This window comes from Alternaria dauci, chromosome 1 (genome assembly GCF_042100115.1).
Source record: "Alternaria dauci strain A2016 chromosome 1, whole genome shotgun sequence".
Taxonomy (NCBI): domain Eukaryota; kingdom Fungi; phylum Ascomycota; class Dothideomycetes; order Pleosporales; family Pleosporaceae; genus Alternaria; species Alternaria dauci.
The window spans coordinates 2,108,898-2,126,149 of NC_091272.1; positions in this window are offsets into that span (position 1 = coordinate 2,108,898).

The window sequence follows — 17,252 nt, forward strand, 5'->3', positions numbered from 1 at the left end:
ACTAAAGGCCTTTTAGTACCTAGTAACTAAATACTAAATAATAATAATATTACTTCTACTTACTTCTACTTACCTACTTCTTCTTTCTCTCTACTATCTTATTACTTTATTCGCATTACCTTACTAGCTTTATTACCCTCTTACCGTTTCTCTTAACTCTACTATACCTTTATTATAATATCTTTTCTTACTATTAACTCCCCTAAGAAGCTAAAGCGCCTTTACGTTTAGTATAGTACTAGGCCGCCTAGGGAGTAATCTACTACTACGTCTACGCCGCCTAATTCCTCCGCCTTACTTACTTATATACCTCTACTAGCTATTACTAAGGATACTATTATAACTAAGAGGGCTTTAGTATTAGGCTCTAATAGTAAGTCTAATTCTATTTCTAATTCTCTACTATATTACTTAGCTTTATTTATTTAAGATCTTAATAACTAATCTTAAGGAGAGTAAGACTCTAATTACTTAGTCTTTAACTAGAATATTTAGGATCCTATCTTTATAATATCTAGGGGTCTACCTATACTACCTAAGAACGCTTTAGTAATAGACTATAATATTCTAGATTCTCCCTCCCTTTACCTATCCTACTACTACTATATAAAGCTTTCCTTAATTATTACTAGGGCTATCTTAAGGTAAGAATAAGTAAGTATAGCTAATTAGGCTACTATTACTTAGCTCTTTAAGTAGGATAATAATAAAGATATCTATAATTCTACCCCTATACTTATAAACTTAGTAAATATCCCTTAGGCTATACCTTCTCTTATCTAGCCTAATACTAGTAAAGCTAAACCTATCTCTCCTTTAAAGAGAGTAGTTCCTAGTAGTAAGGGTTCTATTAATCTTAAGCTCTTTACCTATCCTTCTTCTAATTCTAGTTATAATAAGGTTATAAAGTACTATAAGTTTTAAATTCTATTTATTATCTTTCTAAATATCCTTTTAATATCCTACTTTATATAGTTATTAATAATACTAATAAAGTCCTCTCTTATAATTAGATTAGATCTCTTTAGCTCTACTTCTAGAGACTTAAGTATACTAGTTTTACCCTTAAACCTTTACTCTTAGTATTTATAATTTACCCTAATAATAAGTTTTTAAACTTTTAGGTTAACTTTAAGAGGCTACTTAATCTTCTTCCTAAGTTTAGGACTATTAGTATATACTTCTACTTATTTAGCTTTATAAAGTATACTATTATTAATTCTAATATTAAGGCTTTAATACTAAGCGTCTATTAGGGCGCTATTATAATTAGTAGTATTAATAACCCTAATAATATTAGTTATATATATAGCTACTATAACTCTAACTATTATACTAAAGTCTATAGTATCTATATTATTATATATATTAATAATAAGCTATATAAGAATAGTATTTATATTAATTACGTTCGTAGTAGCACCTTAGATACCTATTCTTTCCACCGTAAGTGCCTAATTATCTTTTAGACAGCCTCTTCTTTTCTTCTTTATATATTTTACTAATTTAAACTTTTTCTAGGTAACGTTCCTATTTATTATAGTATTACTCGTGTTAGCTAACTCTCCCCTATCCTTTCTTCTAATATCCTTAATACTCCCACTTCGCCTCTCCTTACTCGCACTAGCGCTAGTAAGGCTATAACACCTACTAAGAAACCCCTATTCGCTCGCTCTTCCTTTAGCTAGGTTAGTAAGAAGTCTACTACTAGCTATAGTCTTTATTTAAGCTAGTTAAATAAGGGTAAGGCTAGTAACTTTAAGCCTAAGCTTAGCTTAGATACTAATAGTATTATCTCTAAGGATTTAGCTCTTACTAAGCCGCCTTTAGCTAGGGAGTTAGGTAATAACTAAGTTATTACTCTATCTAAGCCGCCTAATAAGGCTACTTATAAGATACCTACTCCTCTTAAGCGCACTACTACTTAAAAGCTAGTAATACTATTACTAATAAAGAAGAAGGCTCCTTATAAGAAGTCTTTTACTCTAGCTCCTTTAGCTTCTTCTAAGGCTTATTTAGTTTAGCACTCTCTTTATAAACTAAATATTAACGCTCTAAAGGAGTAGGTTAAAAAGCGTAAGAAGGCCTCTCCTTATAAGCGTCTTCCTAGTAGCTAACGTCCTATTAACATTAGTAGTCTTTATTATTATATAAAGTTAATTAATTCTACTCTTTAGCCTAAGGTTCTTATTATTAAGCTTATTACTATAGTTAAGGATACCTCTATTACTAAGTTTAGTAGTAATAGTACTAGTTTTTAGTCTTTATTATATACTTCTTTAGGTTTTAGTAGTAAGTAGTTAACTAGTTATATTACTACTATCCTAATAGGCTTCTAGCTATAGTTCTTATAGAAATCTATATCTAACTATCTTATTTTACTTCTTATTCCTTTTAAAGATATTAGTATTACTTCTAATCTTCTTTCTTTATAAGGTATTTATACTACTCCCTCCCTTACTTAAGAAATTAAAGGTCCCTTCTTCTTTAAAACCTAGTTTCTAAAGAGTGTTTAGAAAATAGAGTAGACTAAAGGACTAAGTAATTCTTATATTTATAATAGGTTTTTAACCTTTAAGATTAGTAATAGCTACTTAATAGATATTTATTCCTAAGCTATAGTTCTATCTTTTTTAATTCTAGTTCCTAGACTTCCTAAGGTAGTTCTTAGAACTCTAGATTTATTTCTTTCTATTCTAAGTACGTTCTAGTAGAGTTCTCTAGATATCCTATCTTTTCTAAGTTATATCTAAGGTAATTAGATATAGTTCTCCCCTAGGTAGTTAAGTTCTACTAACTATATAGTTAGGTTTATCCTTTATTTAGGTTAAGTGCTCTTTAGCCTTAAATTATATTTTAGTATATATTCTTAGTTCCTTACGCCGTATAGTCTAGGTTATTTCCTATATCCTAAGTATATTTTTAGACTTACCTATTTCTCGTAATATACCCTACTATTACTTTAGTATTATACTATCTCTTACCTTAAAAGTAGGTCTATTACCTTAGTTATAATAGGCCTTTAGATAGTAAATAGTTAGAGTCTTTTTCTATAATAATAATACTAGCCTATCTATTCTTTACTACCCTTATCTCTTCTTTCTACTCTTCTTTACTACTTTAAACTTACTTTACTCTCTATTCTCTACCTCTTTCTTTATATCCTTACTATCTGCACACACTTTATAATAATATCTACTCCTCCTTATAATAATACCCCGCCCGCTTAACCTACTACTACTATAAGTTATAGTGCGCTTAGTATTTAGTTACGCGTTAATTCCTACCTTATACTACTTTTCCTTTCCTTATCCTTAGTTCTAGCTACTAATATTATTATAACTAAGAGGGCTTTAGCGTTAGGCTCTAATAGTAAGTCTAATTCTTATCTATATTCCTCTATATATTATTCTACTTTACCTACTTAAGATCTAAACAACGCTCTATAAGGCTAAGAGGATAATAGCTATAAGATTACTAACTAGGCTATTATAGATTTAGACTTTAATATAGATAACTAGTCTCCTTTACTATTACCTAAGAACGCTTTAGTAATAGACTATAATATTTTAGATTCCCCCTTACTTCGCCCGTTTCGCCGCTACTATATAAAGCCTTCCTTAATTATTACTAGCGCTATCTTAGGGTAAGAATAGGTAAGCGCCGCTAATTAGGCTACTATTACCTAGCTCTTTAAGTAGGATAATAATAAGGACGCCTATAATTCTACCCCTACGCCCGCTAACCTAGTAAATGTCCTTTAGACTACGCCTTCTACTATTATTAACGCTTATTACTTAAGATTTATCCCTAGTCTTATTAGGGATTAAGTTACTAAGCTCTAAGTACCTCCTCTATTATATTCTTTTATATCTATTACTATAGAGTTTAGTAAGTAAAACCTTCCTTTCTAAGTTTACTTTAATATTATTCTAATATTCTAATACTATAGTTAAAGATAACTCTAATAAAGAGATTAATCTAGTGTAGCTAGTAGGCCTCCTTAAGTACTTTTAGTTGCTCTACCTTACTAGTTATTTTCTTAGTCTTATCCTTTACGCTACTTTTCTTCCTTCTCTTAATAATACTACTCCTTATACTTACCTAATAGGCCTTTAGCTCTTTATTCTAGATAGTATTACTATTAGTAAGTTCTTTTAGTTATCTAGTAGTTAAAAGTACTATATCTTTAAGCCTTACCTAGTAGCTTTAATCTACTAGTATCTAGAGTTTATCTATACTTATACTAATACTTATAGAGCTAACTCTAAGTTTAGTAGTATTATAAAGATATATAGTAATTATAAAAAGGGCTTAAAGTCTAAACCTTTTAGTACCTATACTCCTATCATTATTAATAATCTCTTATTTCTAAATAGGACTTATATAAACTACTATACTCTAGGCGCTAAGGCGTCTTATTCTATAACCTATTCAAATGATAAACGTGCTGGTAAAAGACGCAAGCACAACACTGTTGAAAGACACTGTGATAAATCGCGGTAAAGGTGTGTTTCCCAAACACCTGTTTTCACTGTATGCAGCTGTATATATTCGACAATAGATGGGTTGAAGCCAAAGCCCTGAACTTCAGGCGGTTCTGGAAAGTCGCGGCGACGTTGGGGAGAAGAGGAGTTGAAGCAGAAGAGGAGTTTTTCGGTCGACAACCGTGGTTCGTGGCTCGCATCCAGGCTCGCGACCATTGTACTCGAGAATGAAGAAATATTTGAGCAACTGCTGGCTCTTCAAATTTCCATTTCTCAACTTCCACTTCAACACTCCATCCCGAAGCTTACCACCAAAGAGAAACACCTTCTTCAACACCATGCGCCTTGTGACGTGCGATCGCGTCATGGGCGTCGAGCGGCCATTCCTGGAGTTGCAGACGGCACTCAACGTCGACACCGACGCAGACGCAAAGCACTGGTACACCAAGGATCAAATCAGCTTGAACTACGATGATCTCAAGCCTCATGGTGTCTTGAGCCCCTTCCTGGACGCCTGCCTCTCCTCTCTGAACTTGTCGGATGATACCACTGAGGACCAATATGAAATTCTCTTCCACACGGATGGCCCGTTTGCCGTGACTCTTGTTCGCCTGGGCAGCGTCGCTTTGCTGGCCAGCACCGGGATAAACACAGAAGCGAGGTCATCTGTTGCTGTAGAGCAGAACGTTCGCATCGAGAAGCTGAGTGACATGATAGCGGCTGGGGGCACGCTCACGATAGAGCAAGAGGCGTATGTCAAGATGGTCATGAGCGGGGACTACGATGGATGGCTGTGGTGGGTCCTCGGCCAGCTCATCCCCATCTTGTGATCGTATCGAGTAGGTACGGCTGACGATCGATTCGACAACGACGACGACGACGCGGGAGGCTTGGGATACGGCGCGATGGGACTCGGGTGCGCAGCGGCTGCGGAGGAGTTTAGGCGACGGTACTGCTGATGTATGGGCTTCGTAGCCGCTCGAAGGGAATTGTAATCGTAATCGTAATCGTAATCGTAATCGTGACCGTGACCGTGACCGTGACCGTGATCGTGATGGCGGCGGTGCTGCTTGCGCTCTTGAAATGTGATTGCTGCGATGCGATAGAGCTTAATCTCTAGGTAGTATTAGCAGTGATCGTGATAGTGGGGATGTTGAGGCGGTGCAGCTGGGCGTGATGTGGGGGATAGACGGAGAGGTGTTGTGGGCAAAAAGAGACTTCCGGACACGCTAGGACAGTTCAGGCTTAGTTTCAAAATTTCTTGGCAACGCAATATGAGATGACACTGTAGGCCCCGTCCCTAAGGCCCAGAGGGGAATTCTATAACCTATAAGTGCCTAATTCCCTCTTAGACACCCTCTTCTACTATTTTATATAATAATTACTAACTCTATATATATTAGGTTATTCTTATATATATAGTAATATATCCTCTACGTCTACTATCTCTACACCTACCCTATCTCGCGTATTACCTTCGCTCCTCCCCTATACTACCCGCCCTACTAATTTTACCGCTAAGCCTCTAAACACTCTTAAGTTATACTATAAGGGGAGCGTAGCCTAGGCGACTTTAATAGCTAAAGATACTAATCCTAATAATACTAAGTTTAATCCTAAGAAGCGCGTTATTTATTTTAACCTTAATATTAAGCTTATAAGTAATTAATAGAAAGACCTCTAAGTAAAGGATCTTTAGTACTAAATTAATAAGCTAAATACTAGTAAGACCTCTTTATTATCTAAGTTACTAGTTAAGGCTAACTATAAGACACCTTCTCTTTATAAGTATATTACCTCCTAAGCTCTAGTAATACTATTACTAATAAAGAAAAAGGCCCTATATATAAAGTCTTCTATTCTAGTACTTAAGACTTCTTCTAAAGGTTATTTAGTTTAGCGCTTAACTTATAAGCTAACTATTAAGGCTTCTAAGAAGTTAGGGGTTCTTACTAATAATAGTATTTTTAATAATAATAATTCTAAAGATATTTATTATTATATTCTTAGTAAGAGTAAAGAGTCTAATAAGCCTTTACTATCTAAGAAGGCTAAGTATAGTTAATCTACTATTACTAATATTAGTCTTATTCTAGATAGTAGTATAACTAATTATAATAAATATAAAATCTCCTCTTAATTCTCTTTTCTATACTTTAAGGGGTATACTTAAACTTAGTCTAAGGGTTTCTTAGTAAGCTTTCCTTACTATCTTCTCCTCCTTCCTACTATTCTTCTATATAATAGTAATAGTTAAATAATAATATTATTACTACTTTCTTACTTTAGTAGTAGTTAGTCTTCTTAAACCTAAAGGACTAGTATTTAATAGCTATTTTATAACTAGATAAGAACGCCTAATAGTTATTTAGGTTAAACCCTAGCTTCTATTATAGTATAACTACTATTATATAGCTTAGTTTATATTCTATCCTTTTAAGATCTTTATATTCTTATTAATTAACGTCCTAGATTTCTTAGAGTTAGTATAACTAAGAACTACGTCTCTTACTAGTAACTAATTTATTACTTAATTCTAGAATATCCTATCTATACTATAGTTTCTTAGTTTTAATATTATCCTTATTACTAGATAAATTATTACCTATATTAGCTTAATTATCTATAGTCTATTCTTATTAGGTGCGGAGTTAAGAGTTAATTTCTTCTAAATTAATAATTATGTGTTAGTAAAAGATCTTTAGCTGATTACTAAGTATATAACTATAGAATTTAGTACTATCTAATTCCTTTAGTTAGTACTATCTTTTTTACTAGTATTCTTAATATAAAATAGACCTTTCTACTTAAGGAGGAACTTTATAAGCGTTAATCTATTACTATTATAGAATAAGTCTTATAGTAGTACTAAGTTACTAATTAAAAGGTGCTTAGACCTAAGTACCTTAGAGTTATTAAAATAGTCTTTATTCTTATAGCGTAATTAGATAGTCTAATTAATAGTTTCTTAGAATTACTTATCTCTTCTATTAAATTACCTAGCTCTTATAGTAAGGAGTATTACTATATTATAAACTTCTTCCTATAGTAGTATTTACTATATAGGTATTAATAGCTTAATTAAAAGTATATATTATTAACTATATACTAGGAACGCTAGAGTTTTATTTATAGTATACTTAATAGTTATTTAATCTACCTAAAAGATATTTAGTAGGTTATCTACTTAGTTCTTTAGAAGCTTCTTTAGGGTAGCTACTATAAGAGTATAACCTTATTTAATTAGACCCTAACCTTAGGGGTAGTATATATTAGAGGTAATTTAATTAATCCCCTATTAGCTTTAGAGGTCCTTAATAAGTCCCTTATTCTTTAGGCTACTATCTATTAATATTTTAAGTAGTAATCCCTATTAGTAGAAGACGACGTACTAAAGGAACTTTAGTATACTTTTTAAGTTATTCTTAGCTAGCGCTTTAGCCTCTACCTATTATAAGACGTAATTACGCGCTACTACTAGGAACTTCTTACTATTACGCCTAGGCGGTATATATATAACGTTAATAGTAATCTATCTAAATAGGATATTAGGTAGCTTTATTAGCTATAACTCCTCTTATACTATTACTAATATATATAATTAATACTTAATATAAGATTAGATATATTTCTTAACTTACTTATATTATCCTTTCTAATAGTATCTTACCTATACTTTCCTCTATATCCCTTTATTACCTTAGTAGCTAGACTTATTATAGAGTAACTAAATAATCCTTAACTAATCTTTTAAGTTATTTATAACCTTATATAAAGGTCTTTTACTTATAGGTATTATAAATAGATAGTACTCTCTAACTATTATTTAAAGAGCCTTTTTCTTAAACTTATAGAACTTAGCTAAGGAGAGGTATTCTAGGCGCTTATAGAATAAGAGCTAAGCTATAATAGCTTATAACTTCTTATTATAACCTTCTACTAATAGTTATTTATTAAATAAAAGGTCCGCGTTATAGATACTATACTAGAGTACTAGTACTTCCTTAAAGGTAAGCTAAACTATATTTAGGTATATATTAATAAAGTCTTCTATATCCTCTTCTAGCTCTTCTAGTAGTTCTTAGCCTTCTAGCTCTAGTCTTCTTAATAGTATATTAGCTATAATATTTTTCTTACCTATAATATAAATAATATTAAAGTCTTATATATTAAGGAGGGCTAGCTATTACATAATTAGGGCTCCTAGTAGGTTAGTAGTACTACGTTATAGCTATATAATAAGTATCTTTATATTAGTTTCTACTATAAATCGTACCTTATAGAGGTATAATTAAAACTTCTTTAGAGTAAGTAGTAGCGCCTTATACTTATATTTACTAGAGTCCTAGTTTTACTCTATTATTAACTAAATTCTACTTTTAAATTAGATTAGGTGCTAATAGCTATTTAGACTAACCTATATAATAACTATACCCTAACCTTTCTTACTTCTATTAACTATAAGGATAATTTATTATAAGGGTTTACTATAGTTAATAGATACTAATATAGGGGTAGAAGTAAACGCCTTTTTAAGCTACTCTAGAGCTTACTTCTCTTTATTAGTCTACTTAAAGGGTGTATTTTTACGTAGTAGCTTAAAGAGAGGAGCTACTATAATAGTAAAGCTAAGTACTTATACTCTATAATAGATAAATATACTAATAAATATATAGACTTCTTTAGTATTATAGTATTTAGGCTAGTTAGTAATCTTTTCTACTTTCTTCTTATTTAAGTAATATCCCTTCTTATTAATATAGTATCTAACTACTATTATAGAGGGGTAGTAGAAATCTAACTTATACTTAGATATAGTAGCTCTAGTATATTTAATATCTACTAATACCTTATTAATATTTAAAAGGTGTTTAGCTATAAATTTTTAAATACCTAGCTCTACTTCTTTATTATTATATCTTATCTTTAGCCCCTTAATATAGACGTCGTCTAGGTATAGTATATAGTAATTAGGGATATACTCTCTATAGATCTTAGTTATAACCCTTATAAACTTAGCTACTAAGTTTATAGTACCTATTAGTAAAGTATACTATTATATAAGGCCTAGTAGGGTAAAGAAAGCTATTATATCTCTTAAGTCCTTATAGAGTTTAACTTAATTATACTTAGAGAAGAAGTCTAAGAGACTTATAACTATATACTTAGTAAACTCTTCTAAAAACTTATTAGGATTAGGAGGTAAGTTAGTATCTCTTATTATAACTTTATTAAGTTTCTAAGTATTATTAATAAGCTAATAGCTTTTATCCTTCTTTACTACTAAGAACTAAGGATTATAATATTAGCTCTTATAAAGCTCTAGTGTACCCCTATTAATATAATCTTAGATTATTTTAATAACTACCTAATAGAGCTTTTATAGGACTAGGAACTAATCTACCTTCTAAGCTTAGTATAGTATTATATTAATAATAACTAAGGGGATAATATCTCTACTAACTTATTTAGATTTATAGAAGTCCTAAGCTAGTACTAGCTCTCTTTAGTAGAGGACTTCTAGAAGTATTTCCCTTTCCTTTAGCTAGAGTTCTAGGGATGTTTTTATCTCTAAAATACGTTTAGGCGTAATATAGGTACCTCTTAAGAATAGTATATAGTAAGGCTTAAAGTACTAGTAAAAGGGAGCTATATTACTATTACTATTTAGTACTTATTTTATAGCTACCCTTTCTTTCTAATTAAGTCTTCCTTTAATATTATATACTAGTTAGCCTAAGTTATTAATAGGTTTAACCCTAACTCTCTTTTACTTATATATATTATTAATCTAAATATTATCTAGCCTAAATATAGTATTAGCCTAACTAAGAGGTATAGGACCTACTATTATAACCTTAATAAGTATTAGCTTACCCTTATCTACTTCTATAAAGCTTTATTACTAAAATATATCCTTTATATCCTTAGTAGTATTTTCTTTATATACCTATTATAATACTTCTTTTAGTACTTAGTCTAATAGCTATTTATAACTATCTATTATAATAATATAGAGTCTTTCTTTATCTCTTATAATAATACTACTATTAATACCTTTACCTATAGAGTTACTATTCTCCTATAAAAGGTAATATTACTACTTCTTCCTCTCTTACTTATTTTTCTAGTTCTTCTATTTACTTATAAATTTTATCCTTAGCTAACTACCTTTTAGCTCTTCTTTTAAGTTTATTCTTACCTCTATTACCCTTACTATACTAAATACTACTTTACCTTCTAGCCTCTTAGTAGGTTAATAGAGTAGAGTACTAGTCTCTATACTCTTATTCCTTTTCCTAAGATAGGTCTAGTATAGAGGTTAGGTTTAGATAGTTAATTACTCTTAGTATATATAAACCTAGTATTATATTAGCTATTAATACTAATAATATAATAGTACGTTAGCCTATTAATTATATACTTAATCTTTACCTAAGTATCTATTAGAAATAAATTACCTAATATAATTAGATTAGTATAAGTTTCTACTATAAAGAAGTTTATTTAGACTTTAACTTACTCTATAATAATAAGGACTCCTTAGATAATCCTTATAAAGTTTACTATACTACTATTAGTAGTAACTATCTAAGTAGCCCTTATACTTCTTAGGAGTAAGGTTATTAGTAGTATAGCTTTCTTAGCTAATTCTCTCTTAATTATATTAAGCTCTACTCTTAAATTAAATAGTATAAGAAATAAATTACCTTAGATATTAATTAGTACTTTTAGGTAGTCTTATTAGAGGTATTTAATACCTATTACCCTATTATATAGCCTCTAATTATCTCTTAGATAGTTATAGTTATCCTCTTCTATATTATTAGGCTTAGTACTAGTAATAATATTTTTTTAAATATAGTTAATCTTTAGGTCTATCTAGTGTTCTACTTTAATACCCTAGTAGTTAATAACCTAGCCTTCCTAAGATTTTACTAAGATATAGTTAGGGAGAGTATTTACTAAGTAGAGTATATTAATATTACCTCCTAAATAGCGCTTAGGTAGGTCTTATATTAAATAGTCCTTATTAACTATTAAGTTAATTTTAAATAGGTCTAGCTCCTCTAATATATAGCTTACGTTAAATAAGCTTTTATATACCTCTAGTATATTACTTAGAAGAGTACTAATTTAGAGAGGTATTATTATATTTAGGATACTCTTAATAACTAATTATATATTAGACTCTAACCTATCTATAATCTTCTTCTTTTAAAGTTACTAGTTATTATTATCTCTTTTACTATCTACTACCTCTTTCTAGTAGTTATTAATATTAGTGTCCTAGTCTATTATATTATTAGTTTCTTTAAACTATACTATCCTATCCTTATTAATATTCTTATTACTTAAAAGGTGTTTAGATTAGCTCTTATAACCTTTTAGGTATAGAATATACTTATTACTTAGTCTTTATAGGATTACTTTCTATATTAGCTTCTATACTTTAGACTTATTATAGCTAGAGTAGGATTTCTATTCTACTATTATATATATTATTATAGTAGAAGTAACTATATTATTATTATATTTATGAAAGGTAGTTAGCTACAGCCTAAAGTCTAACTTATCTTTAGTAAAGATACTAAATAATTTCTAGTATTAGTCTACTTTATCTTCTTAAAGGCTTCTAGTAGAGTTAAGGATTAGCTATACTAAGATAGTATTATTTTCTACTATTACTTTAGGAGGTTTTTCCTTAAATAGCGCTATAATAGTTAGTAGATTAATATCTTATTTAAGCTACCTCCTCTTAATCTAAGCTAAAAGATTCTTAGCCTAGAGCTATTAGCTAAGATAAAGTACTCTACTTTATAGGTTTTCTTCTATACCCTACTAGAGTATAGATTACTTATTAAGGTATACCTAACCTTTATCTATAAATACTTATAGTATAGGGTAATTATTCTTATAGTAACTAGGTTTATCGCACACCTAGTAGTTTATAGCTATATTAAAGGACTACACTTAGTTTCTACCCTAACTATACTAGTAGTTATAGTTCTAGTAGCCTTAGGTATTAGTAGCGTATAATTAGTTATTATAAGTCTAATAACCCTTCCGTTAATACCCGCTATACTAGTAGGATTAGTACTAACCCTTTAGCTATAGCTTTTTAAGTTCCTAACTATTTATTAAGAGATTCTAGCTTATTATATTATTAACTCTATATTCTACTTCTATATAAATACCTAAGTTACTTATAAGCTCTATTTCCTAAGATATTTATTATAGCTTCCAAGGTTTAAGTTCTAGGCTAGCCTAATTAATTCTTAGGTTTAGTATTTTATTAACTAACTTATCTACTTCTATATTAGTAGGGGCCTTTCTAGGGGGTAACTAAGTTAGTTAATAGTACTAATTATCTTCTCTAATTAAGATAGATAATTTTAGGGTTTAGAAAATTTATATAAAGATATTAGGTAGGTTATAGCTTACTATAAGTATATACTAAATAGCTATTAGCTTAGGTAGGGTAAACTCTACCTTAGGGGTAATTTCTTTAATTACCTTTAATAGGTTAAGTATACGCGCTTCCTCTTCTACTTTAAGGTAAGTAGTTAGGTAGTTACTAATCTTCTTATAGCTAAACTCCTAGGGGCTATTAGTTCTAAGGCTAAATCTCTTAAGTACTTTAGTTACCTATCTAAGTAGTAATCCCTTAACTAGATAGAAACCTTAGTATTCTTTATTAATAGTTACAGCTTTAATATAACGCTTACCATGGATCTAAAACTCCTATAGGTATTCTTTAATATTTAGATTAGACCTTACTTAATACTAAAGAAGCTAATATTTAAAGTATTTAGCTTATACTTCTTACTAGCTCTAGTCGTTACTCCTAAATAACCTCCTAAGCGCTTCTCTAAAGTCTTTCTAGGACTTATTTACCTAAGCTATATTATAGGTATTAGAAGCTTAGATAATAGTCTACTACTTCTACTTATAGTAGGCTAAGAGCCTATTAACTATAGCTTTATCGCTAAACCTATAGTACTTAGATATATCTTTAAAGCGTTCTAAGAACGTAGTAATATTAGTACTATTAAAGACTAGAACTATTTTAGCTAAGTATAGCAGGAGTTACGTAGCTACTATTAGGTCTTAGCTTCCTAGCTGTTAGAGCGAGGCTACTATTATCTAAAGGACCTTCGTTATTTTATTATTAGGGGACTACACTAGCAGAACATCTAAGGAAATAGAGCTTCCTAGTATTACTACTAGTGCGCTTAGTAAATCTACTAGCGTTATTATACTATTAGCTAGGGCTTCTAGTTTCTTCGTTTTAGTAGTAGAAGTAAATTAATCTATATTCTAGCTTCTAGCTAGTAGCTTAGTAATAGATTAGGTTCTTTTACCTATCTTATTCCTTACTTATTAGTTCTTACTTATCCGCGCGACGTATGCGATAAGTATAGTAAGGTGTTACACGGGGTTAGGCTATACTTCTCTAGGCTCGGTCCGTACTAAGGCGAGGTAGACTAAAGCGGTAGTCCGTGAGGTATCGTATGGAATGATCAGGTGGAAAAGAGTTATCGTTGTAACCAAAGGATAAACAATACCAATTCTATAAACGATAGAATAACTAGTTGACAATCTGTGTAAGAGATGAACTATTTGAGTTAACCACAACGAGTGTAATAATGAGATCCAACACATTCTTATACCCATTGCCATAGGTCCTGTCCTCCTTACCCTCCCTTCCAAGAGGGAGGCCTAGGAGGGCCGTGACCTCCCAATCCTCACTGGCCTCCCAGAGGCCAGGTCTTGGCGGGATGCCATTCCTTTCACGTGATCTGGGCCCCGCCCTAGATCCACTTTCGTCCATCGTGTCCGCCCGATGGTCTTCCTTCATGCGACCTGCATGAAAGGGAAGCAATTCCTTGTTACCTTGTAACATTACCCCCCCTCTTAGGCGTATCGTCTCGATACCCTGGATTATCGTTTTCCCGCGCCTAGTCCGGCGGCGGTGGTGGAGGTATAGCTACTCCGGTGGTGTCGTATCCTCTCTTTCCTCTTTTCCTCACTTTCCCTGACCATGCCCAAGGTTCAGACTTCTCGACGCGTCCGTACCCAGAACTCGACTCAACAGCGCCAGGCTCGTGCTGACCGTATCCGCCAACAAGGGAACGAGATGACCTTTCGTTGCAAGCGGTGTGAGGAGAAGAATCTTCGTTGTTTCGTGGACACTGCCTCTGGGCAGTGTGCGGGCTGTATTTCGGTGAAAGCTGAGTGTAGCTTATTTGTGACTGAGGAAGAGTGGGAGAAGGTTGAGGCTGAAAAGCGCGAGAAGCGCTTGGCGCTTCTTCGAGCTGAGGCCGAGGTCGCTCGACTTCGGCTGGAAGTGGCAGAGACTGAGGCGCGAGAGCGAGCATTCGCTGATCGAGATCACGCCATTTTGAGTCTTCAGGATCGCGCGAAAGAGCAAGCCGAGGGGAACTCTGCCCCTGGTACGGACTTTCAACCAACTGAACCATCGCTACCCGGACTGTCGACTGACTTGGGCTGGTTGCAGGATGACGCTTCTTTCGATCCTTTTTCTGAATTCTTTTCTTCCCTTGAGGACCCGGTCCTCCCTTCTCTGGGTGTTTCCGATGGTACTCACGTACCTGTGACTTGCAGTTCGTCAAATTTTCTTTTGGTTCCCAAGTGTTCTGGCTCTCTGGCCATCCTAGCCACTTGACCAAGTATTTCCACTGACGACCGATTTTCCGCAGGTCCCTGATTTCTTCGACCTCGTACTCATCGTCTTCGAGCTCTATGTCGGTAGCTAGCTCGGCATCTGGAGGTGCTCTTTCCAGGAGTTTCTTGTGAAAGACAGGGTGGATGCGCATGCCTGGTGGGAGTTGGAGTTTGTAGTTTACGTTACCCATTTCCTCTAGAACCTCGAATGGTCCTATTCGGAGGTTGTCCAGTTTCTTGCTTGGTCGCTTAGTTTTCAAGTTCTGACGTGACAGGAAAACTTTGTCCCCCTTCTTAAAGGTTGGTCCCTCAATCCTTTGCTTATTAGCCGCCTTGGCTGTCGTGAGGTTCCTATGAGCTATGTTCTTGCTCAATTCTTCGTGCAGTCCTCGCATCAAGCGGGCTTTGTCGTCTGCACCTACTGCGATACTCTCTATATCTTTTGGATCTCGATGAGCAACCGGCTCATATCCGTAATTCGCGTAGTGTGGTGAGTACTTAGTCGTCGCAGACCTAGTACTATTGTAGGCCAATTGTGCTGTCGGCAAGAGTTCAACCCAATTGTCTTGCAGCTTGTTGGCGTACATCCTCAGATACTGTTCCAGTGTCTGGTTCGTTCGTTCCGTCTGGCCATCTGTTTCGGGGTGGAAGCTAGTCGATAGTTTCTTCTTCACACCCAGCTTTGCCAGGAATGTGTTCCAATACTTGGAAGTGAACAGTTTATCACGATCGGTGATGAATTCTTCAGGTATCCCATGTTCTGACATAAGTGCCTTGCTGACCTCATACGCGCATTCTTCTGCCGTAATGGTTTCTTCCGTGGGCACAAACTTTGCTCCTTTCGTGTGACGACACACGATGACTAGGACTGTGTCGCATAATCTTCCGGATCCTGGTTCTAACGACTTCGGGAGCTTCACTATGAAGTCCATTGTTACGCTGCTCCATGGTCTCGTTGGTGGCGGTAAGGGTTGTAACAGGCCATAGGGCTTATGTCTCTTGGGTTTGTTCTGATGACAAGCCAAACAGTTGCCTAGGACGTCCTGCACCTTCGCTCGCAAGCGTGGTATCGCAAACACCTTTGATAGTCGCCTGACCATTTCTTCTAGCGATGCATGTCCATACTCTGGGGACTCATGCAGTTCCTTGATGAGACTCGATCTCATGTGTGGGGGTACATATGTTCGATCGCTTCGAATCATATCTCGGTACTCTCGCTCGTCTTGTAACAGTTCGTCGGAGCCGTTCTCGTCAGGCTCGAACTGCCAGCTGGCCGCTCTCTGCTGCCACTGCTGCTGAAGTGTTTCTACCCGCTCGGCCACCTTAGCTATCTTAGCTAGTTCCGGCTGGTTGTAACGTAGTGTGCCATCAGGCATCTTCTTGAACATGGCGTCATGTGGTTCCTTATGATTTTCCTCGCGTAAGTCGGATCTCCTGCTTAAAGCATCCGCAGCTCCGTTGAGCGTTCCAGCGCGGTGAGTTATCTTGAAGTCGAACTGAGCTAGCATCTCAGCCCATCGGACTTGTCGTCGGTTGAGTTTCTTCGTTGTCATGAAACCTGCCAAGTTCTGGTGATCGGTAAAAACCTCGATCTGGTGTGGTAGTCCTAGCAAATAGACTTCCCACTGTTCAAAGGCATCGACTACTCCTAGTAGCTCCTTATCGTGAACGTCGTAGTTTAGTTCTGCTCCAGAGAACTTTCTTGAGTGGTAGAACACTGGTCTCCACTTTTTGTCTGGGCACTGCTGCGACAATACAGCTCCGAGTGCATAATCTGACGCGTCGGTCTCGACTCGCGTCTCTCGCTTTGGGTCGTACATCTCTAGTACTGGTGCCTCGAGGAATATCTGCTTGATTCGATCAAAAGCCTCCTGATGTTCCTCGTTCCATTTGAAACCAACTTCCTTCTTCGTGATCTCGGAGAGAGGTGTTGTGATCTTTGAGTAATCCTTGATGAACTTCCGGTAGTAGTTGGCAAATCCTAGGAAGGATTGCACGTCCTTGACTGTTTTGGGCGTTGGCCATTCCTGTACAGCCGCTGTCTTCTTTGGGTTCATCTTCACCCCCTCTGTGGAT